General features: G+C 45.8%; 1 protein-coding gene across 3 annotated transcripts in view; it reads right to left on the bottom strand.

Annotated features, from left to right (window-relative positions):
• Positions 1-15,777, bottom strand: part of MDN1 (midasin AAA ATPase 1) — a 2,688,524-nt gene that overhangs the window by 2,117,607 nt on the left and 555,140 nt on the right. The gene's annotated exons all lie outside the window — the stretch shown is intronic.

Raw genomic sequence — 15,777 nt, 5'->3', positions numbered from 1 at the left:
ACCAAAATCCGGGAGACCCTGACCAGGTCAAAACATAGGGCTTCAGAGTGCAAGGCCTCAAGGAAAAGTACTCTGTTGGGTGCAGTGGAATCCGCTGAGGAAGACCAGATGCGGCAGATCCATGAGGTAGAGGAAGACTCCAGGAAGCTGAACCACAAAAGCAGAGGAAACTTAGCAGTGACAGCAACCGGAAGATGAGGAACATTCAGGAGGACCCAGCAAGGGTCACAGGCAGCACAGGAAAAGACCAAAGGTCAAGCTAGATATTAAGAAAAACGATTTGATGTTGAATACAATGACTTGGGGGTAACTTAAATATATTCCACGATGAGCTGAGACAGACACAGCCAGTCCCTCAAGGATCCAGACCAGCAAAGCAGAGGGGAGCTACCACCTTCAGACAACAAGGCAAAAAGTATTTCTTCACGAGCTGCAAGCAAGAGAGTTCAGCAAGGACAGGCAGATAATGCAGCCAGGAAGGCTATACGAAATAAAAGTAGTAAGAGCCTAGACTAGGATTCCACCAGTTGAGATTCGGGGACGCAGAAAAGAAAAGGCTTGGGGCTGTACAGGCACTGGTATCTACTGCAACAGCAATCTACAGTGGAGTTCAGAAAGAACTATGAGAAAAGAACAAGATCTTCCAACTGACAGCCATTCATTCATGTACTGGCTAAAACAACCAACAAGTGTGCTGTAGCACTTTGAAGGGTCCTCTATGAGCTAGATGGAAATACCAATAAACATCTTAGACCAAATAATCGGACAGACCCAAGGAAGATGGTAAAATACTGCTAAAATACAATCTCAATGAAAGAAAGCAGGGTGTTGTACAGCTCTCAAAATAAATGCATACATATTCACACTATCTTGTTTGTGCAGAGTTAAAATACATTTTCATCTATGACATCATCCTACGAGGCATTTTGCAAAACCTACTACCGGGAGGGATTGGATTAGGGAGAACATGTCTACTTCTAGAATCAAGTGTTAATATCTCACTAGCTGCCCCTTGTCTGTAGGACACGCCATGATATATTCCTACATAAAAAGTATAATGATTATAGCAGAGAATAAGGCAGCGGATTGGCAACTGCATGTCAAAGCGCGTGGCAGGCCTGATTGGTTGGCAACCCCATCCAACCTTGAACTTTCAGCTTCTTTAGCAGCACGCGAGTAGAAACAAATCCTAGGTGCTAGAGCTGCGTCATTTCATTTCTTATTTTCCCCAATTAGACCATAGTATGTCATCGACCTGATCCTTAGCCAAGGCGTTCTGTTTGTGGTTGACCTCGAAGTCTGCTCACTGTTCTGGCACATTGAGGGGGCATGAGCAGACCACCATCTCTATCTCAGTTTTAATGAATAGTCCTTGTTTTCGACTTCTGAGTCGCGTGTTAGGAGACCCGGATTCTGTCCATTTCAGCCTCTTAATTAAGATTTGATTTTATTAAACAGGGTGCCATACCCGCTCTGGCCTTTAGAGACTTGCTCACTCCACTTAACATTGGCTTTTGCCCTTGTGATTGTTCAATAATTGGCACTTGCAAATGCCCACATCTCTCCTAATCTTAACAAATGTCTTATGCATGTGGCCCATTCCTTCGACTCCCTTTGTGCCTTCCACCCATCTCGAAATCACCTTCTTGATCCTCGGCCAAGTTACTCCCTCATTCTGCACGTAAAAACAGCTTCATCAGTTCTTCAAATTGCAATCCTAGACTCGTCTTTTGAGGTAACAAGGTTGATTGAAAACACAGGCTGTCGTCCATTTTCTTCCAATGGCCCTCCTAAACGTAGGTATACCTCCTTTTAGCAAGCTTCTACGTTTCTTTTCTACCTTGCATTAAAGCATATTTAGTTATTGATCATCACATTATTTCATCATCGTATATGACAATGCATTACTTACCGTAAAAGCATTTCTGATGGTTGTATCTGCTTAGATTCACATGCTGTGCATAGTCCGACATACAGCGGTCACTGCAGAGTATTGCATTTTGTTTTTTGTAGTCGAAAAGGGGACGTCGACAAGGCGTGTCTATAACACTATCCGTATAGTGACGTGCGGTGTACCCACAATCCCTCCCACGTCGAGGTCCCTCTGTTTGTATTTTTTCTGCCCTGAGGGAGCCTTCTAGACGTGAGTACAGAAAAGAGATATAAAAAGATGTCTATGTTCCTTCCATCCGAGCGGGGAGGAAGGGTGGGCGCATGTGAATCTAAGCAGATACAACCATCAGAAATGCTTTTACGGTAAGTAATGCATTGTCTTCTGATGCTTGTTAATCTGCTTAGAATCACATGCTGTGCATAGACTAGCGAGCAGTACCCGAAGTTGGAGGTGGGTTGTGAGAAGGAACAGTAGAGAAAAGATGTCTTAATACTGCTTGTCCCACCTGGGAATCAGAGTGGGCATCTAGACAGTGTTTTGTAAACGTGTGTACAGAACTCCAGGTTGCCGCTTTGCAAATGGACTCAAGTGGAACATTTGCAATGAATGCTATGGATGCCCCAGTGCCTCGAGTAGTGTGCTCTTGGCTTGAAGGGTAGTTCTCTCTTAGCAAGAGTGTAACAGAGTGATGCATTGAACAATCCATCTAGATATAGTGGACTTTGAGACTGCATCTCCTTCTCTTCCTGCTGCCACCGACACAAAGAACTGATTAGTCTTTCTCAGTGGTCTAGTTCTTTCCATATAAAACATGACAGCTCTGCGCACATCAAGTGTATGCAGGCTTTGTTCTCCCAAATTTGAAGGGTTTTGAAAGAACTTTAGTAGTTCTATTGACTGGTTGACATGGAATTTCGAGATGAATTTCAGTGCAAACCTTGGCTGTGTGCGTAGAACCACCTTATCTTTGTGAACCGTTACAAAGGGGTCTAGAACGGAAAGAGCACGTAGTTCACTTACCCTAATGGAGGTGATAGGAATTAGGAAGGCGGTCTTAAGAGTGAGGTCTTTAAGATTTGCCTTGTGCATGGGTTCGAATGGTGAGCCCATGAGCCTGGTAAGTACGACATTGGAGGGTGTATTCTCTTTACCCCCTCCATAAAGGCTTTAATAACTGGGACTTTCCACCATGACACTAAGTTGGGAAGTGGTGTATGCAGAAAGAGCCGCTAGGTGGACTTTAATAGAATTGAATACTAGACCAGAGTCCAGTAAATGTGTCAGGTACAGAACCATTTGTGTGGGAGAGCAGTCAACAGGGTTGATGTTTCTTCCTCTACACCAGATGACAAATCTCTTCCATTTGCTAGAATAACAGTGACGAGTGTTAGGCTTTCTAGCCTCCCTGAAGATGTCCAGGCATCTCTGCGGGAGTTGTAAATGTCCAAATTCTATGATCTCAGGATCCAGGAGGCTAAGTTCATGGTCTGAGGGCATGGATGCAGTGTCCTGCTTTTGTCCTGTAACAGCATGTTGTACGGGCAGCGAAGTTTCACTGGAGGAGATAGAGACATCTCCATCAGGTGAGCGAACCATGGCTGCCGGGCCCACATAGGGGCCAGCCACTAATATCATGGTAACTTGTTCCTGGTGCATCTTGTGCACAATCTTGTTGAGAAGGGGAGTCGGGGGAAAAGCGTAAACCCATTTCCCTGACCATGGAATCGATAGACCGTTCCCCTTGGATTGGTTCTGGGGGTACCTGGAGGCGTAATATAGGCATTGTGAGTTCTCCATGGTTGCAAACAGGTCTATTTCTGGGAATCCGCATTGTGTGAAAACATCGAAGACGATGTCTTCGTGTAAACGCCATTTGTACTCTGAGGGACGTCTCTGCTTAGTTCGTCTGCTAGCAGATTGAGTTCCCCTGGTACATGTGACAGTAGGAACATGTGTTTGAGAGCCCACTGACAGATGTTCTGGGACAGCTTGGACAGTCCCGGAGAGGGAGTGCCCCCTTGTTTGTTGAGGTAGTAAATGGCTGTGGTGCTGTCCGTGAGGACCATCACTGTCTTCCCTTGTAGTTGTGTCTGGAAGGCTTTTAGTGCCTTGAATACAGCAAGTAGCTCCAGTAAGTTTATGTGCTTGGAAGCTACGCTCGGAATCCAAACTCCGTGAGCAGTCTGATGGGATAGGTGAGCCCCCCACATCCTGTGAGGGATGCGTCTGTGGTTAGAGTGGCTTCCACTGTGGGGGTGGCGAATGGTTTCCCTATTACCAGGTTTTCCTTCGACCACCACCGTAGCGAGAGAACCAAGGCCTGCAAGACCACCACTAGATCGTCCCATTGTCCGCTGGCCTGACACCACTGGCTGTTGAGCCACTCTTGCATTGGGCGCAGGCGCGCGTGGGGTACCAAATAAATACATGACGCCATCATTCCTAGCAACCGCATTGCTTTGCGTACCGTCACCACTCGACCTGCTACATATTGAGGGATCGAAAACAGCATGTTTTGGACCCTCTTGTTGGAGGGGAAGACGAGGCCGTCCTTTGTTCGAATTAGAGCCCCTAGGAATTGTTTGACTTGGCTGGGGTCTAAGCTGGACGACTTCTCGTTGATGGAGAAGCCCAGCTGGAACAAAAGGTCTACAGTCTTTTGGGTATTTGAGAAGCATGTTTCGTAAGAATCCCCTGTTATGAGCCAATCGTCGAGGTAAGGGAATACTGGGATGAACAACCTGCGCAGGTGGGCCGCTGCCAGTACTTTCGTGAATACCCTCGGTGCTGATGCTATCCCGAAGGGTAGCACTCTGAACTGGTAGTGTTTGCCCTCTATCATGAACCAGAGGTATTTTCTGTGGTGCGCTGGCAACATTAAAATATGAAAGTATGCATCTTTCATGTCCAGTGTTGTCATGTTATCTCCTTGTGATAGCAGGGGGATCACTTCCTGTAAGGTCACCATACGAAACTTTTGAGATTTGACAAATTTGTTCGCTGGGCGCAGATCTAATACAGGGCGCATGGTTAAGTCCTTTTTGGGTACAAGGAAGTACACTGACTAAATACCTTCAGTTACCTGAGATAGAGGCACGACCTCTATAGCTCCTTTTTCCAGTAGCTGGTCCACTTCTTGTAGAAGGATGGCGAGGTGCTCTGGTGTCATGCGTCGTCCCCTTGGGGGTCTGTACGTTGGGGAACTGTTGAATTCTATAACGTAGCCGCGGGCTATGGTTGATAGTACCCAGCGGTCTGAAGTTATTCCCTCCCATGCTGGAAGAAAGGATGTTAACCGGCCCCCGACCGGCGATGCATGGGAGGGGACCCGAATCTTCATGTCATTTGGTGTTGGTGGCTTGGGAACCTCTAGGGGTAGAACCCCGACCTCTCCCTTTGCCACGGCGTTGTCCTCTATGGTTGTATTGGCCACTGGTGCATTGGTTAGAGGACCAGTTGTTTGCAGAGTATTGTTGCTGCTGATTTTGCTGCTGGTGTTGGCCTCGAAAAAAGCGCCTATTGCCATAGCCACGTTTGTTAGGAGGCCTAGAAATCTGGTCTAGGGTTTTGATGGTGTCAAACTCTTTCTTTTCCGTTTCTAGTGCCTCATCAACCGCCTTTCCAAAGAGGTTGGCATCTTCTATAGGCTTGTTGATTAGAGATGCTTGTGTTTCAGGTTTAAACCCCGAATTACGCAGCCAGACATGGCATTTGAGGAGTATTCCTTGGACTAGGGAACGGCCAGCCGTTTCTGCAGCATCCAGAGTGTTTTTCACAATGCTTTGGTTGACTAGGGTCCCTTCAGTAATCGTGGCCAGAAGGCGTGTATGTAGGGGTTCTGGTACCTCCTCGGCGTCCTTACGTAGCTTGCTCCATTGTGCGTCTGCGTAACTTGCTAGCAAGGAATTGTTGTTTGCAATCCTTGCGGAAAAAGCAGCGGAGGCTGTGATCCTCTTCCCCAGGGCATACAATTTTTTTTTTTGCCCTCTTTATCTGGTGGTGCTTCGCTGGTAGACAGCGGGACCCCTGCTCTCTTCCTTGTATTTGTCACCACTAGGGAGTCTGGTAAAGAGTGGCCCCTGACGTACAACGGGTCTGAAGGGGAGGGACTGAATAGTTTTTCTATCCTCGGGTTGACCCCCTCTGACCAACGCGGGTGTAGATAGTGAAGGGATAATTCGTCTCCTTACTGAGGCGAGGAGGGGAATGGTTTGGCTGACAGGGGGTTTCTTCTCGATTACCTTCTCCACAAAGTCAATGTCAGGAGAAATCTCCCCAGTGTCTATTTCGAAATGCGCTGCCGCCTTGCGTAGTAGTGCATTAAATGTAGGTTGATCGTCTATAGGGTAAGTGTTCCTATTAGGTGAGTCCTCCGGAGGGGACAGGTTTAGTACATCAGGGTCCGAAAAAGCTGATGGGGACTGCCAGGGCTGTGAAGCACCTTCCTCTGGGTCTTCTCCGAAGCCCACCCCACCTATATCTGGATTTTCTTCAAAACCCTCTTCCTCTAGGTTTTGTTCCTCTTCGTTGCCTAAAAATTCATCCTCCAGCTGAAAGTGGGTGTCCTCTTCAGTGAGGTCATATAAATTTACATCCACTTGGGAGGGATTAAACAGCCTAGGGAATTTAGCCCTGGGGTCCATCTGAGGTCCCTCTCTTGCCCGCTTGGGTGGTGGTAGATTTTGAGTCTCCATAAACCTCTCCATCTTCTCCATACAGAACTGGAGTCTCTCCAGGGTCTCATGAGGTACCCCTGAGCAGTCTGGGGTGGGGTGGAGAGAGAAGGGTCTTTGGCATGAAAACGCTTTGACCTCTCCCATAACGTCGAAGAAATGTCTCTGTCGCCGTCTGAAAAGCCTTCTGGTAGGCTAGGAGTCCCTTTAGATGAAGAGGGCAGTTCCTGCCTTCCTTCAGGCCTTTTCGGCGTTTCTCCAGCCTTCTGAGCAGTATTCAGCGTATCTTTCGCCGTCCGCTTCTGGCTATCGGCAGAAACTATCCTCACCAGGCTCTCGACGACTAATCTGTCCGTGGAGGGCTCTGGTATTGACGTTACGGGCGTCGCACGTTCTACGGCGACGGGCACTCTGACGGAGCGCTTCGTCTGGCGGTTTGGGGTTAGCGCCCTTATCTGGGGGAAGTCCAGTCGCGTCTTCGATTGCGAGGGGGGCTTAAGACTCTTACGGTCTGAGGAGGAGGCCGGTGGAACCTGCGTCTCCATTGGCGCTCATGGTTTCTTAGTCTTCGACGAAGAAGAGCCGTGGGTTATGTATTTATTGGAGTGTTTTTTGTGTGCGTCAGTGTCGCCGGGGTGTTCATCCCCATAAGCAAGGCGTGAGCCGAACTTGTCGGGCCGGGGACAGATGACGAGGAGCGCGAGCGCTCCTTAGAGAGGTCTACGACTTCCGTAACGGATTGCGGGTTATCACATTCCTCGTCACTTTCTACGGTGGCAGGTGAGGAATCGGACCTCGACATGACGTAGGCCGCCCACCTTTTGACCCTGCGGTCCTTTAAAGTCTTAGGCTTAAGAAGCTGACAAGCCGCGCAGCCATCTTCCTTGTGGTCGAGGGGCAAGCAACGGTTACACCGTTTATGCTCGTCTTTCCAGGTAAACTTGCCCTTGCACGCGGGCAAAACCTAAAGGGTGTCCTCTCCATAGCTGAGGAAATATTTCACTGTGATATCAACCCCGAGGGAAAGGGAGGGGGGAAAAGGAAAGGCATTCTCAGAGAGAAACAAGAAATGTCCCACGACCCCACTCTCCCTACTGTCTTATGGCCGGCGAGGCCAGGCCACGTGTTCGGCAGCGCGAAGGATCTCCTCCGTCTCGTCCCCGCCACCGAAGTTCTTACTCGGCGGAGAAAAGGCTTCACAGCTACGTCGAGGGAGGGATCTCATGTAAATATATATTAATAATGACCAAAGGTCGAGTAAATGAATTTGCAAGGTCTCTCAAGGAGCTCCGCATAAAGGCGGCCAATATCTGGGCAGAAAAAAACAATCTGAGGGACCTCGACGCGCGAGGGATTGTGGGTACACCGCACGTCACTATAGGCATAGTGTTAGACACGCCTTGTCGACGTCCCCTTTGCTTTAATTACATATTCATCTTTGTGCTTCAGTAACATTGTCAGTTTTAAGTATACTCATATCGTTTCGGTTCATATATGTCCTTTGTGACATTCTGTCATCTTCACTTTATTTAGAGTTCATACGCATTACTCATAACCACATTCTGAAATGTTGGTAGTGGGCACCCTTCCTGGTAGCATCCTTCTGCTTTTACGCGAGGGTACAATATGAATGGCTACCTGAGTGCATATCGTCTTTGTTAGGCAAGATTGTATGGAGTACCCTTTGGGTGCACTACAACAACCCTGACCGCCTTCAATCAGGCAATATACCCTGGTCTCAGCCTAGTATGCAGCGCACAGCTGAAATACTTATTGTTATTATGTCTATAGGTTCAATATTCAGAGTGATACACCACTCACATCACACCCCTTCTCAAAATACCCCCAGGTCACAATAGACCAGGAATCAGGCTAGTTGGTGAAGTTAACATTTATTTAAAATTCAAATCAAACATATACTTTAAATAAGGAGCAGCAATCACCAATGTGGTGACAATAACAGAAAGATATGTAGAGCACTTAAATTCACTTTTTAGCAACACAGAAGGAAAAGAGAGAAAATAACACTTTTGGCTTGTTTGAAAAGATAGCACCTACGTTAGGATTTGCCCCTGCAAAATTCCTCAACCAAATCAGCAATTCTAATTGGATATAAGGAAGCAGCAGGTAATCAGGAATAAAGAACAGTTAACAGAATTCGAATACAACTGTCCCTCCCCAAACAAGAGAGAACAACGGGTTGGAAATCTTACACTCTGAAAATGACATTCGAAAACGGCTTAGTAAAACAATGAAGTGTGTAACAGTCCTAAATCAACACATATTTCTATGGGAGCAACATTGACAAGATGCCAAAAATCATGAGCTACAGTTTGAGCAACAGGAAATACTTAAAATCCAAATGGAAGTTTGAAAATAATTTAAATTGAAAATCACACGTGTAAAACTTTTCAGAATTGCGGATTCCCGCCTAACTGTAACCAACCGGTTTTAAAGAAAAACAGTTGAAATATATCCGAGTGCGGTTTTTAGGTTGGGAGGTAGCTATGGGTCTTAGGTATGCTCCAGAGTTGAAATGACGTCTCTAACTATTAAATTGAGTGAGTTATGCAATGTTGAATCAGAGGCGTTTTTGGGAAATAATGGCGCGAAAAAGAAAACAGAAATCAATTTTTACAAGGATAGTTATGCTCTACACTAGGGCATTCAGGCTAGGTAACCAGATTGAAACACAGTAAGCTCTAGAGTTGATCCGCGGAACCAACCCCAGCACCTCCGTGTCTGCCCTGGCAGACTCAGTCCGATTACCCAAAGGAGGATTGAGGGTTAGGATTTCACAAGACAATTCTTTAAAGAAGTTACCACTAGCGCTAAGAATCAAAGGAAAGGTTTCAAGAATGGGTGTGACACTATTACAAGTCCTTAAGGTAAGGATAGGATGGTTTAGAGATTGGGAAGGAACAAAACGAGGCAAGATATGCTGTGATTTTCTATGCTTCCTATTAATACTTAGTCCACTTTAATTTAAGATTTTGGACCGTCAAGGGTTTTGGTCATCATACGGATCAGGTTTAACCAAGGGCAGCAGGGCACATCTGGCGGGATAGGGTCAGTTTGGCGGTTCTGGTCACCGGACTGGTCAAGACTGTAGACCGCACTGGACTGCGCTGGTTACTGGAGACTGGAGATCAGTGTGATGGAGTTTTTGCACCCGGCATGCATTTAGTAGTAGCAAGCCAGAATGGATCAGAAGGCTTGCCTTAGGTTTTGGGGATTTTTAGAGTTTGAGGCCTAGCTGAAAAAGGGGTTCAGCAATGCTGAGGCCTTGGCTTTGTAAGGAAATCAGGATGAATCAGGAACAAGAATGGAGAAGAAAAGGGACAGGGCGCCACACAGAAATTCAGGAAGAAGTCAGGAATCTGTCTGTGTGCTGTGAGGTTCCCTTATTTATCATGCCAAATGACATCACTAAATTATATGGCAGGGGCAGACCTACTGTCCACACCCCTAATGCTAGGATTGGGCAAGAGCACAGTTTCTGCCTTGCTTTTCACTGATTGGATGACAGAAAAAGGGTGTCATGTTTATGAGATGATTTTTACAATGACTAGAACGTCCCCTAGCCACTGGAACCAAAATCTAACTTTCCCACAAATACATACTTATGTAGTTATGACCGCTAAGATATCAGGTACACAAGTTACATATTTTGTGGGTCACATTTCAATCCAAATCCCAAGTCTGTGGGACCTGGTTTAGTCTTTGTGACATTTTGTCGATTTTACCCATGAAAGATTTGTCCTAACATTTCCCAATTTTGTATATAAATGCACAATTACCCCTGGATATATGTACATAATGTTATGTTTGCTACATTAATACATTCCACACAATCGGTCATTCTTCATAACTTCTGTTTCTTATGCAGTAGTAAGTCCTACCAAGTCTTCAAGTGAATAGCATAACATTAGATTTAGAAGTATGCACTTTTCACATTTTTCTCATTCTTGCTGCCAAGTTAAATGTCTTCAAAGTTCAGTTGCAAAATGGGCATTTTAGACCAAATGACACTTGTCAGTCCCCCCCCCCGACCCCCCCTAAGTGTAAGCAAAGGTCAATCCCTTTGAAGTAGAATGAGGGGCCTCTCCCTTGAGAGTGAAGCTTCCTGCCCCTCCCACTGGAAGGGTGAGAGTCTTAGCCTGCTATTGTGTTAGCCTGGGGCAGAGACGAATGTCTGATGCCGACTGGAAAACCCCATTGTCCTGGGTATTCCAAGGCCTCCAGCTAGCAATTAGCCTTTTCCTGTTTCAGCAGTTTATGAGGTGTCACCCTTTCTCAGGGCCAGCAACTGGCAGAGCATGTTTTTTTTTCTTTTAAATATATTTTACCAACTCAGACTGGGTTGAGCTTTATGAGTTTCACCTTTTAAATCTTTAGTTTAAACCTATGGAATTAAAACAGTTTATAGGTGGATTTTTAACAGTATAAAATCCTTTTACATTCTTAAATAATCAAGCCTTTACACAATAACATACTTTAAAAAAAAGGGGGATTTTGCTCCTCATTCAGGAAAAAGCACATTAAACTTATTCCTTTAAATTTGGTTTTCATCTGCAGCAAATACACATTTTAGTCCGCTATAGTCCTTCCCTTGAGTGCTGGAATTGTTTGCAGCCTGGATAAATGTATCAAGCATTTGTTTAGAGTCTTTCTCTGGACAGCTGATTCTTTAGATACTGTTGCAAAGAAATAGCCGCGTTTCCCATGGAAATGAAAAACAAAGTCCCTAGGTTGCTTTTTCAAATATACTTTATGTAGGAGCTGTCATTCAAATGAGGCCCGGTTCCCTTTGAGACACAAGTCTGATCTTGGGCACTACAGGGCCCTTTCATCACAGTGGTTCATAAGAAATGAATGGATTTAGCGCCAAACAGCACTTTGAAGGTTGAAAAGATTATGTTTTTAAAGAGCCATTTTGGGTTTACAGCAAAGTAATGCTGCTTCTTTCCTTTGCCCCATGTAAAATGTTTCAGAGCACACTGGCTTACTCCTGCAGGGAGTACTCTGTTCCACACCACCTGAAATGTGTGTTTGCAGGGTGGTGCAGCCATTTATTATTGCAATGCACAGTTTAGGGATCTTGGCACGCACAGGAGTCAGCACATCCATTTTCTGCTGTTTCTGGCATCAAAGAAGGAAAGTGGTGTAACAGCATAGCTGAGTGGGTCAAAATATCCTACAGACCCATATCCCACAGACCCAACCTTTTATAGAAGTCTGAACTACACCGGTTGGTAGTGTGGCTGAGCAGCCAGGCTCATCTCAAGAGGGGTCAATGTGAGCAATAAGTTTGTAACAGAGTTTCACAGTGACAGCTATTCAAAAACACTTACACTCAAGGTTTCTTGATTAAACAATGATTTATTAAACAGTCAGTTATATAAGCCTTTTTCAGAAGGGAGCAAGCACATGTAACTTTAAAGTATACTTTCAAACACACACTTGCCCTCGCCTCTACAACCACTTACACGTGTAAACTCATCCGTGCTCCCAGACCCTTCCTGTCCAGTGCCAGCTGCATCACCTTGGCCAATGCCCTTGCCATGTCCAGACTGGACTATTGCAACGCCCTAAACTCCGGTGTAAATAAGTCGGTCATTGACAAACTCCAGAGATTAAAAAATAATGCCCTAAGAGCAGCTTTGAATATCCCACATAGAGAGCATATCTCCAAACACCGGACTGAGGCCCACTGGCTAAAGATAAAGGACAGAATCCTCCTTAAAACTATTTCTCTCACATCCAAATGCCTCAACAATCAAGCACCCCCCTACCTAGCTGAAAGAATCAACTGGAGACCCTCAAACCGACTGACAAGATCTGCCAACACCTTCTTACTTGAAGTCCCGAGATTCAAACTTAACACAGCGGGTGGATCTAGCTTCCCTGTTAGAGCTGCACAATCATGGAACATACTCCCACCTGACCTTAGACGCCCATTACCTTACACTAGATTTAGATGTAACGCTCTCAAATGGCTGCACAACAATGATATGTATCGATATTCACCCTTATCTAGCTGATCATGTTATACATATGTTAAAACGGTATTCTTCTACGCTTACCCATCTTGATCCTATATGTACTGTATCACTTGTATCATTTGTTGTAAATTACCTCTGTTTTGTAATAGCCTGTGTCAGGCACTGTAACTAAGTTTTGAGTCTACTTGTATTGTTGCGCCCAGCTGCCCAAGGGCTTGGAGCGCATTATCAAATAAACAAACAAACAAACTTGGTTACTCTAATGATGATACCCATTGGGGATGACTAACTTCCTACACCCTCAGGTGACTTAAATAGCTAGGACACTTTAGCCATTGATTAATCACTAGTAGAGTTATACTGTTTGTGGTGTAACTGCTAGTTATAGGAATAGAAGACAAGTAAACAACACTTCATAAACTGGTAAGTACTTCTTAAAACCCTCCAATGCAAAGTAAATTAACCCTTTCCTGGGGGAAAAGGTAAAGCACAGAGTCAGAGGTACAAGTCTTTCAGGGAGCCAGGCAAGTCAATGATAGTTGAAAGAAAAATTCTAGTGAAGCTGAAGATCTTATGATAGGTAAGTAAAAGTCTTGCACAAAGTTTTCAAATGAGTTTGTGGAAGTAATGAACACTTGAAAGGCCACAAGCTGTTGGGCTTGTGAAAGGCAAAGATGCAAACAACTCTGCAAGGCAACCAAGGCAAGTCTTAACTGAGAACAGCCAATCTTACAACAAGAGGTAAGTCCACTTTAGACTGTACAGTACCTAGAAGAATAGTTCCAGCTGGCATCTGTTCCTGTGTGGCTCTGCAGATCCTGTTCCTGTGCCTCAGTCGTGGGGACAAGAGGGGGGACTTCTGGGGACTCCTGCAACAGGACGGTCGGCGACAGAAAAGGACAAACTTCTATTCAGCGTCACTTTGCAGTTTCAGCTCCTCGCATCTCAGCAAATAGCACCACAGTGGTCTCACAGATACCACTCTGCACCTTCCTCGCATCTGGGGTCCAGCACTCTGTTGAGGTGGCTCAGGGTTTGGTCAGTCTGGCTTACTGGGAGTCCGGGGGATCTTCCAGCAGCTTGGGTCCGTCTTAAAAAGTCTGGTGTTCCTCTCCCTGGCACTTCGGTTCCTGCAGCAGCAAGCAAGAAAGGCCAGCTCCGAGAGGATGTCCAGACGAGTTAACTTTGGAGTTGACTGGTCCCACCAACTCCAGGGGAGAAGTCGTCCTTGCAGGGCTTCTCTCGTCAAGACGAATTAGGAGTTTCAGCACTTCAACAGGGCGTCACCGGGCAAAGCAACAGTCCAGGAGTTGCAGCAGGCATCTTCAAGTTCTTCTGCAGATTTCTTCGTTCCAGTAGTCTAGTCTGCCTTCCAAGCCAAAAGCCTTGTCTTGTCTTGTAGGTAGGTTTCTCCCATTAATTCCAGCCAAGCTGTCAGTCACCCAGCAGGGTGGCTGTCCTTGCCGGACAGCCAGTCGGCCAACCACCTAAGAGTGCATTCCTGTCTCCTAGGAGACTAAGCACAGGGAGTTTCGGGCATCTCCCTCGCTTCCTGCCCCTGCCAGACACTCTGGAGCCAATGGCGGCTTCACTCGTGAATCCCGTCAAAGACAAAACAGGGGGCCAAACCTGGTTTCTTCTCAAGAAGGACCTTTCAAGCAAGAAATGGTGAAAAAGGAAGACTGGGGCTTTTTTGACAAAATGGGCACCCATGGGTGCCTTTCGAAGCCTGCAATTGCAGCCCATGGTAAAAACACAATGGTAGTAAAAAGTAAACCACTGCAACAAGCCTTTAATTGTAGACAGGGTAACAAAAATGTTACATGAGAAACAGACAAAGTGGATACTAAGTTACCCCTCCAGCACCCTATTGTAAAATAGGGTGTGCTGGGTCTAGAAAGTTACAATTTGTAAGTAAAGTCAATTTCACTTCACTGCTCTTGGAAACAGATTTCCCAAAGGTTTAAATACCTTCTCTTGGTGAAACTAAGACTTCCCTGTACTACTGCACTGAAGGTGCTGTGTGTCACAATGTAAAGAGGATGCCTATGGAGTTTGTCAGACTTCAAAGTCAAAGAAACACAAAGAATAAAACGCAGAAAAAAATACATGAGTGTGGGAGGAAGGTCCCACTCTATCCAGGTAAGAAATTAAATTCCAGCAAAAAGCGCAGGGGTCTCTAAGGTAGAAGGGAATTAGCACATTTTTGATAAATCTCCCTAACAGTCTTTTATACACTCTACGCGTTATAGGAATGTTGCATGGATTCATGCATGAGTTCCTAATTGTAGGTCTTAGCCCCTTCTCCAATAGGATGGTGGTTAGGGGGCAGGGAGCAGAGGAGAGGCATCCACCTGCTCCTCTACACAGGCATTCAGCATTCAATGTTTGGAGGCCAGCCAATCGGGACAGGGAACCAAACACTTAGTCACACTTACACATTTGTGGATTGTGAAGTGTTATTTGCCTTTTTGAGTGAAATTCTCGACCTGCAAGTCCCCCAGCAAATTTTGTTGGACTCTTGGATTAAGTGGGAACCTTTAACCACACAGTATTTTACTCTGTACTTAGGACCCATGTATTATCCCTTTTGGATACTGTTTAACAGAGTTATGCTTTCCTCCACATTTTCTGGCAACTAACCTTCACTACTGCAGAACACAGCACTTTCTGTGCAGTGTTGCTGGAAGCTCCTTGAGCTTTCATTTTTATTTTACCTGGATTAAGTACCAGGACAGGGGGACACATTTTGGTGCGTCCTGTATTTCATTTCTTGAGGTCCGCATACCCCACCTTATGTGGAGTGCAGAGGGGAAACCATGCCTCCCTTTTCTCACTGTTCCAGTAACTTAGTTGCTGTTACAAGTTCATCGGGCAGGCTGGTGGCAGTGTACATTTTTGCAAGACTTTCTGTGGACTTCTAAAGCAGGCTGTCTTTGCAGCTGTAACAGGGATCACCATTTGCCTACAATGGTGGCTGGACTTTAAGCCCTGTTCATGATGACTTGTTCTCACTTCAGCCTTTTTCTGCATTCCTGGGTGGGGGAGGTCTTGATGTGTCTGGTCATTGGTGGGCTTCCCTTAGAAAGCCCACCAAGGGGCTCAAAGTGCCTGAAAGGACAGCAGTGGGTGAGGTAACCAGAACTTCTCTAGTCTTTGCCCTGAAGTGCGCCTGTCTAGAACCAGTTTGAGCTGGCAGGCTGGT

The sequence above is a fragment of the Ambystoma mexicanum genome, chromosome 4p (genome assembly GCF_040938575.1).
Source record: "Ambystoma mexicanum isolate Mex_15411 chromosome 4p, UKY_AmexF1_1, whole genome shotgun sequence".
Taxonomy (NCBI): Eukaryota; Metazoa; Chordata; class Amphibia; order Caudata; family Ambystomatidae; genus Ambystoma; species Ambystoma mexicanum.
Note: the sequence above shows the minus strand (reverse complement) of the source record. Positions and strands in the feature narration are given on the sequence as shown.